Consider the following 8,970-nt stretch of genomic DNA (forward strand, 5'->3'; position numbering starts at 1 on the left):
CACATGTGTTAGGTGACTCACATGGGCTGCTAAGAGCTGATCATTGGAGTGTATATACCAATAGTACATACATCTAAAAGCTGTGTATTGTACGAGTACGAATACGGGTGCATACGAGTAGAATTGTTGATGAAACTGAACGAGGATGTATTTGTAAGCATTTTTGTTAAGGAGAAGTATTTTGATAAGTGTCTTGAAGTCTTTCAAAAGTGTATGAATACATATTAAAACACTACATGTATATACATTTTAACTGAGTCGTTAAGTCATCGTTAGTCGTTACATGTAAATGTTGTTTTGAAACCTTTAGGTTAACGATCTTGTTGAATGTTGTTAACCCATTGTTTATTATAACAAATGAGATGTTAAATTATTATATTATCATGATATTATGATATATAATATATCTTAGTATGATGTATATACAGTTAAATGTGGTTACAACGATAATCGTTACATATATGTCTCGTTTCGAAATCATTAAGTTAGTAGTCTTATTTTTACATATGTATTTCATTGTTAATACACTTAATAATATATTTACTTATCATTTAACATAATTAACCAAGTGTATCAATATCTTAATATGATTCATATGTACCTAGTAAGACGTTGTTATAACGATAATCGTTATATATATCGTTTTCGAGTTTCTTAAATTAATAGTCTCATTTTTATGTATATAACTCATTGTTAAAATACCTAATGAGATACATACTTATAATAAAAACATGTTAACTATATATATAACCATATATATGTCATTGTATAGTTTTTACAAGTTTTAACGTTCGTGAATCACCGGTCAACTTGGGTGGTCAATTGTCTATATGAAACATATTTCAATTAATCAAGTCTTAACAAGTTTGATTGCTTAACATGTTGGAAACATTTAATCATGTAAATATCAATCTCAATTAATATATATAAACATGGAAAAGTTCGGGTCACTACACCATATTTTTAAGACTTTTCCCGTGGACACTCCACGGGGAAGCACGGAGTTGGTTAGATGCATTACACGAGGCTACGATAGACACTTGGGATGGTATGATGGAAAAATTTCTTAAGAAATATTTTCCAGCTTCTAAGTCCGCGAGACTCCAACAAGAAATTACCCAATTCTCTCAAAAGCCGATGGAAACCTTGTATGAAGCATGGAATCGATTTTCCAAAATGCTAAGAGGTTGCCCAAACCATGGTTTGGATACCTTCCAACAAGTTCAAATCTTTTACAAGGGTTGTGATGTTACAACCCGAATTTCCATTGATCAAGCGGTCGGAGGTTCACTCATGGACAAAACCGAGCAAGAGGCTTATGAGATAATCGAGAAGCAAGCCAATTATTCTCATGAGTGGCATCAAGAACGACCAATTACTCGTAATGCTCAAGTCCATAGCGCCGGTGCTTATGATGACCTTAGTTCTCTAAGTGTGAAAATAGACGGTGTTGCTCGAAACATGGACAAAATCACCAAGGAAATTCATAGTATGAAAGTAGGTTGTGAATACTATGGTGGTCTCCATTTAGGAAAAGATTGTGATGCCGGTTTAACAATGGCTCAAAAAGAAGAAGTGGCTTTCATAAGCTAAAGAAATAATAATCAATTTCAAGGAAGAGCCCAATTTAACCGAAACTTCAACAACCCCTACAACCCTCAAGGTCAAAGTTCCAATTACCAACAAGGGATAAGTAGTGGGTTCTAACAACAAACTCCGGGTTTTTATCAAAAACCCCAACAAGAAGAGAAAAAGTCAAATATGGAGAGTTTGTTGGAGAAGTTAATTGCATCTCAGACCCAGCTTGTCACCAATATAAGCCAAACAAACGAGAAGAATGAACACCAATTTAAAAACCAACAAGCTGCGATTCAGAATATGGAGAAGCAAATGAGTGGTTTAGCTAGTTTACTTAGCGAAAGAAAACCAGGGAGTTTACCGGGGGATACTAATAAGAACCCCCGAAATGAACATGCCAATGTTATCACCACACGGAGTGGTCTAGCATACGAAGCTCCAAAAATGCCCGAAGATTCTGATTTCAGTGTTCCGTTGAACAAAAATGACGAACCGGTTAAGGAACCGGAACAAATGGTTAAGAAGGAAGAACGGGAGAAACCCGTAGTGAAGCCATATCAACCATCGCTCCCATACCCTAGAAAGCAACAACAAGAAAGGCTCGAAGCTGAAAGGTTAAAATTTCTAGATATGTTTAAACAAATTAACATAAATATGCCTTTCATTGATGTGATTTCAGGTATGCCCAAATATGCTAAGTTCTTAAAAGACTTACTTACTAACCGCAAGAAGATGGAAAACGTTTCATCAGTCACTTTAAATGCTAGATGTTCAGCGCTGGTGTCCAACACACTTCCTGAAAAGCTTCAGGATCTAGGTTGTTTTACTATTCCATGTCTAATGGGTGACCTCGACTGTATGAGGGCATTGGCCGATTTAGGGGCTAGTATCAATTTAATGCCCTATTCAATTTACCTTAAATTAGCCCCTGGAGCACTCAAGACCACACGAATGGCTATTCAACTAGCTGATTGCTCTATAAAATTCCCTCGAGGAATAATAGAGAATTTTTTAGTTAAGACCGGGAATCTGATTTTTCCGGCAGACTTTGTGGTTTTAGACATGGAAGTTGATGAAAGAATACCAATTATTTTGGGTCGACCATTTTTGAATGCTGCTGGATGTGTCATTGATGTTTATGACCAGCAGTTGACCCTTAGAATTGGTGAAGCTAGTGCGACTTTTGCAATTGACAAGTCATTAAAATATCCTGAATCTTCAGATGATACTTGTTATTTTATGCAAATCATAGATTCGCATTATGAGTTGTTGCAGGAATTTCCCGAATCGAATGAAACAGGTGTATACGATTTGGCGAGTGGAGATGAAGAATTTTCCGTTGAAGAAATGGATGTGATGGCCACTTTGATGGCAAATGGGTATGAACCAACTGAGGAGGAGATAGAACAGCTGAACAAGGATGGTGAGTACCGGAGTAAATCCTCAATTGAGGAACCTCCAATTTTAGAGCTTAAGCCACTCCCTGATCATCTTGAGTACGCTTTCCTTCAGGAAGATTCGAAGCTTCCGGTAATTATTTCCTCACTTCTTTCTGAACATGAAAAAGAACGTCTTGTTTCCTTGCTACAGGCCCACAAACCAGCCATTGCATAGAAAATCCATGATATAAAAGGAATTAGTCCCTCTTATTGCACGCACAAGATCTTGATGGAAGAAAATTCCAAACCAGTGGTGCAACGTCAAAGGAGACTAAATCCTCATATGCAAGATGTTGTCAAAAAGGAAATCATTAAATTGCTAGATGCAGGTCTAATATACCCAATCTCAGACAGCCCGTGGATAAGCCCGGTCCATTGTGTTCCTAAAAAGGGTGGTATAACTGTTATCACCAATAATAAAGACGAGCTTATCACAACACGAACTGTCACGGGGTGGCGAGTTTGTATAGATTATCGTAAGCTAAACGATGCCACGAGAAAAGACCATTTTCCGCTACCATTCATCGATCAAATGTTAGAGAGACTAGCAGGAAATAGATTTTATTGTTTCCTAGATGGTTTTTCGGGGTACTTTCAAATTCCCATCTCCCCCGAAGATTAAGAAAAGACTACCTTCACATGTCCCTATGGCACCTTTTCATGCCGCCGAATGCCCTTTGGTCTATGTAATGCTTCCGCAACATTCCAAAGGTGCATGATGGCCATTTTCCACGATATGATTGAAGAATGCATGGAAGTGTTTATGGATGACTTTTCATTCTTCAGTGACACGTTCGATTCATGCCTTCTAAATTTGGAGAAAATGCTAATTAGGTGTGAGAAATCAAACTTAGTGCTAAATTGGGAAAAATACCACTTTATGGTTAAAGAAGGCATTGTATTGGGGCACAAAATCTCAAGTGTTGGTATTCAGGTGGATCCAGCAAAGGTTGACATCATTGCCAACCTTCTACCTCCTTCAAATGTGAAGGGTGTGAGAAGTTTTCTTGGGCATGCCGGGTTTTACCGGCGATTTATTAAAGATTTTTCAAAAATTACAACGCCATTGAATAAACTTCTCGAAAAAGATTCACCCTTTGTTTTCACAGGTGAATGCACTAAGGCATTCAATGTTTTAAAACAAAAACTTGTTAACGCACCAATAATCATAGCTCCAAATTGGTCACTACCATTCGAGCTAATGTGCGATGCATCGGATTTTGCAGTTGGATCAGTTTTGGGCCAACGGTTTGAGAAACGTTTTCAACCCATTTATTATTGAAGTAAGACTTTACAAGGAGCTCAATTGAATTACACAGCCACGGAAAAGGAGCTCCTTGCTATCGTCTTTTCTTTTGACAAATTCCGATCATATCTTGTCCTATCGAAGACAATTGTCTTCACCAATCATTCGGCATTGAAATACCTTTTCTCTAAGTTGGATGCAAAACCTCGATTGCTAAGATGGGTCTTGCTTTTGCAAGAATTTGATATCGAGATTAAGGACAAGAAAGGTGCCGAAAATCTTGCGGCTGACCATCTTTCTAGACTTGAAAATCCCAATCTTGAAGTACTCCATGAATCGAATATTAAAGATGATTTTCCCGGTGAATTCCTAATGAGAGTAGAGAAGGTGGAAGACCCGTGGTATGTTGACTTCGCCAATTACATTGTTGGGGGTACCTAGAAACTGGTTGGTCACATCAGAAAAGAAAGAAATTCTTTAGTGACCTAAAATACTATTTTTGGGAAGACCCTTATCTATTTAGGCGATGTGCGGATAGAGTTATTCGCAGGTGTGTTTCGGGGAAGGAATGCACCGAAATTCTGCTTGATTGTCACCTTGGTCCAACAGGTGGGCACTTTGGTCCCCAAATCACGGGGATGAAAGTTTACGAGGCCGGTTTCTATTGGCCTACAATATTTAAAGATGCCTACACTGTTTGTAAGGCGTGTGACGCGTGCCAACGGGCTAGTCAAATCACTAAATGGGATGAAATGCCTCAACAAAGCATCCAAGTATGCGAGGTGTTCGATGTTTGGGGAATTGACTTTATGGGGCCATTTCCAAAGTCTCATTCTTACCTCTACATACTTGTTGCCATAGACTATGTTTCCAAATGGGCGGAGGCAAAACCTCTACCAATAAATGATGGCCGAGTTGTAGTAACCTTTTTTATGGAACTTTTCTCTAGGTTTGGCACACCAAAAGCCCTTATCAGTGACCGAGGCACCCACTTTTGCAATAAGCAATTAGAAAAGGTTTTGAAAAGATATGGAGTGATCCATAAAATTTCAACATCCTATCATCCTCAGACAAGTGGGCAAGTGGAAAATACCAATCGGTCGTTAAAACGTATACTTGAAAAGACCGTTGGTGCGAATCCAAAAGAGTGGTCAGTTAAGTTAAATGATGCATTGTGGGCCTTTCACACGGCCTACAAAACACCTATTGGAACCACTCCTTTCCGTATGGTATACGAAAAAGCATGCCATCTCCCGTTGGAGATTGAACACAAAGCGCATTGGGCGCTGAGGACATGTAATTTGGATTACCAAGAGGCGGGTCGGTTACGTTTGACCCAGTTGAATGAATTAGACGAGTTGAGGCTTGAAGCCTATGATAACTCTCTAATTTATAAGGAAAAGACCAAACAATGGCACGACAAGAGATTGAAAAGTCCAAAAGAATTCAAGGAAGGAGATCGTGTCCTTGTTTACAATGCCCGTTTCAAGTTATCACCAGGAAAGCTTAAGTCCCGATGGTCGGGACCATTTGTTGTTAAAAGGGTGTACCCTTATGGTACAATTGAAGTGGTGAACTGGAAGGGCGATATTTTTAAAGTGAATGGCCACCGAGTCAAACACTATGTCGATGGTCCCCTGGAAATTGAAGACGAGGTTAGCCTCAACTTCGAGAACAAAGACTAAATCAAAATGGGGACGAGTTGGGTGAACGTCTCGTTAAAGAAAGTTCAAGCGTGTAAATAGTGAGAATTGAGTGTTTTATGATTGGTTTGATTGTTTTTAATGTACAAAATGATCTATGATGATGATATGAGCTTTTGTGTGTTGAAAATGAGAATTTTTATGAGTTTTATGAATATTTTGAGCCACCAGACAATTGGGACGCCGTCCAATTTCAAAGGATTTTCTCAAAAAGAAGTCAGTACGATTTAGTGTAACTGGACGTCGTCCAGATTTTTGAACGCCGTCCAGCCTTTCTTTACTGGACGCCGTCCAGATTTCTGGATGCCGTCCAGCTCTTCAATACTGGACGCCGTCTAGAATTTTGGATGCCGTCCAGACACCTGACTCAGAAAAAAAAACGCGTTTTAAAGGTTATCCAACCCATTTTTCAACCACACACACTTTTAACTCAGTTTTTCTCTCCCAAAAACGAACCAACACTCTAAAAACCCTAATTTCTTCCTTCAAATTCACGATTTCTTCCTTTAAATCAAGGCTTGAATCATGTTTTCTAGGGTATTGCTAATCTCTTTTCATACTTGTCTTTCTTAATTACTTAATTTGTATGTCTATATGTATAATTTGGTGAAAGATAAGTGTAGGGTGTTTGATTTGCATGATTCTTGTTTAGATTAACATGCCTTAGTTGTTTAATTACCTATTATGTCTTGATTTTGCAATAATTACATGTTTAAGGGGTATGCTCATGATTCTAGGGTTTGTGATGATTAAATCCGAAATTAGGGTAATTAATTCAAGATTATTGAGTTTGTTTGTGATGTTTATGAAGCTTGTAAAAGGTTTAATTGTTGTTGATGATGTAGATGTTAATTTGGCCGGGTCATAAATTGAATGTTCTTGAATTTTTAGCATACTTTGAATTGTAATGAACTTATGAAAGATGTATGCTTGATTTTCATTTGTTTAAGCCTATTGAAGTGGATGGATGGTACGGAATGCTATAATGCTGTAGCGTTATAATGGTCATATTGAACTAAATTGTGATAACTAGTGCTATGATTGTAATGAATATCATTAGAATGCAAGTTTAAATATCATGACCTATGAACGCAACATGCTTAAGTCCTAAGTTGATGCCTAATTGTGAATTTTGTGAACCACATTTTTTTGAGAGTGTATTTGCTAGTTTATGTTGACTTTGGTTGAGTGTGATCAATTATTCTGAACATGCACTTTTGCTGATATGAGTCACAATGCTTATGAACTTTGAATGACATAACTAATTCCCCTTGCTACTCGGTTATGTTTTTAGCTAACATTAACACAACGGTTTCTATGTTCTTTGGTTTGGTGTTATTATGTTTTGCAGGGACAATCTAGTAGAGGTGGACAACCAAAAAGAGGCAGAACATCAAGAAACGTTCCACCACCCCCACCGGTTCAACATCATTCATCATCATCATCTGGCGAAGAAGAGGACGCTCAAAATAATCCAATAGTTTGGTTAGAACATCTTCGGGACAATGATGATTACGGGAAAACTTTTGCTCGAATTACCCGTCGACCAATGAATGCTACATGGTATTTAGACTGGGCTCCTTTGATTGAGGCGGGTATGCACACCCATGTTACTCGTTTGTTAGCTATACCATATAATCGCATATTGACCTACGCATGGCAACAAATTTTTAGTCTACACGATCAAGTGTTTCCCGTGCTATGTAAAGAATTTTACTCAACTTTCCGATTCAATAATGTTCGCAATCCATTATCGGATGCTTTCTTTAGATTCTGACTAGGGGGTGATGAAAGAAGTTTGAGTAGTTTTGGATTATGTAGAGTTTTGGGTATTTTTAACGAGCTTACTGACGCACAATTAAGGACATATTTGGTAAGCTCAGAGTATCATGGGAGAGTGAGTTTTAATGAGAAATCCTTTTGGAGAAGGATTCGAGGGCCAAATGCATCTAGCCCGTTCAAATCAAGCAGACACAGGTATACTGAAATAGCAACCCCGGATGATAAGCTTTTACAAATACTTATCGCATGTACCTTTAATGCGAGAGTCAAAGGCCATGAAAAGGTAAAATCTCTGGATCTATGGATAATGGACCAAATAAAACGGGGTTGTCACACCGATATACCGAGATTAATTGGGAACTATTTGCTGGGTATTGCTACGGATGCGCGAAGAGATTAGCCGCTTCTAGGGGGCCACTGCATTACGCGGATTGCTCGTCACCTTAATATTGATCTTAATCGCCTGATAGAATGTGACCATGCCATGAAACCCTTAAAAAAGGTTTCTTATGTTAACGCCGAGATTTTGATGTACGACAGAAATAGGCGTTTGGTACCTTTTGTGGCAGGTGGCGCGAGTGGTAGTGGAGCAAATGTACAACAGGAACAACAAGAGGAAGAAGAAGCAGAAATGGAAGCCCAGACAAATGTTTAAGGTCAAGGTCCTTGGTATCCGTCTCAATTTGGTTGGGATGATTTGGTCAATAGTGTCAATAGTATTAGGTTGGGTCAGCAAGAAATGGAGCAACGCCAGATTGCTCAAGTACACAACCAGGGATGGAACAGTTATGGTATTGATTGGAATAACCATAACACCGAGTTATATTATTCCAACCCCGATCAGTACTATGGCACAACACGTCTGACACCCCAATACTACACTGATCTGCAAAACCCACCTCCACCTTACCCAATTTATAATACTAACGATGCAATGCAGGATGCCAAGAACTGATTTGAGCAGGAATACCCGCGAGGACGCCGAAGCAGAGATGGCTCATAAAATTACTTTTGGCCGTATGATAACTGAAGGCCTGCGAGCCTATGATCATCTTGTTACATTTTCAAACAATCTAGTTATTTGTTATGGTGTGTATTAAAACAATATTGGTTTGTATTTTTAAACTAATTGTGTGGTTTGATAATGGATGTGATTGTAAAAAACACCGTTATTTTTATTATTATTTGTGTGGTTTGTTAATTTGTGCAGCGTGGGTGAACT

General features: G+C 38.4%; 1 non-coding gene across 1 annotated transcript; it reads right to left on the reverse strand.

The window, feature by feature from the left end:
- Positions 1-1,098: 1,098 nt before the first annotated feature.
- LOC139895058 (small nucleolar RNA R71) lies at positions 1,099-1,205 on the reverse strand. Its single transcript, XR_011775528.1, has one exon. It is a non-coding gene; the product is annotated as a small nucleolar RNA R71 (small nucleolar RNA).
- Between the last annotated feature and the right edge of the window lie 7,765 nt (positions 1,206-8,970).

Source organism: Rutidosis leptorrhynchoides, chromosome 2, assembly GCF_046630445.1.
Source record: "Rutidosis leptorrhynchoides isolate AG116_Rl617_1_P2 chromosome 2, CSIRO_AGI_Rlap_v1, whole genome shotgun sequence".
Taxonomy (NCBI): domain Eukaryota; kingdom Viridiplantae; phylum Streptophyta; class Magnoliopsida; order Asterales; family Asteraceae; genus Rutidosis; species Rutidosis leptorrhynchoides.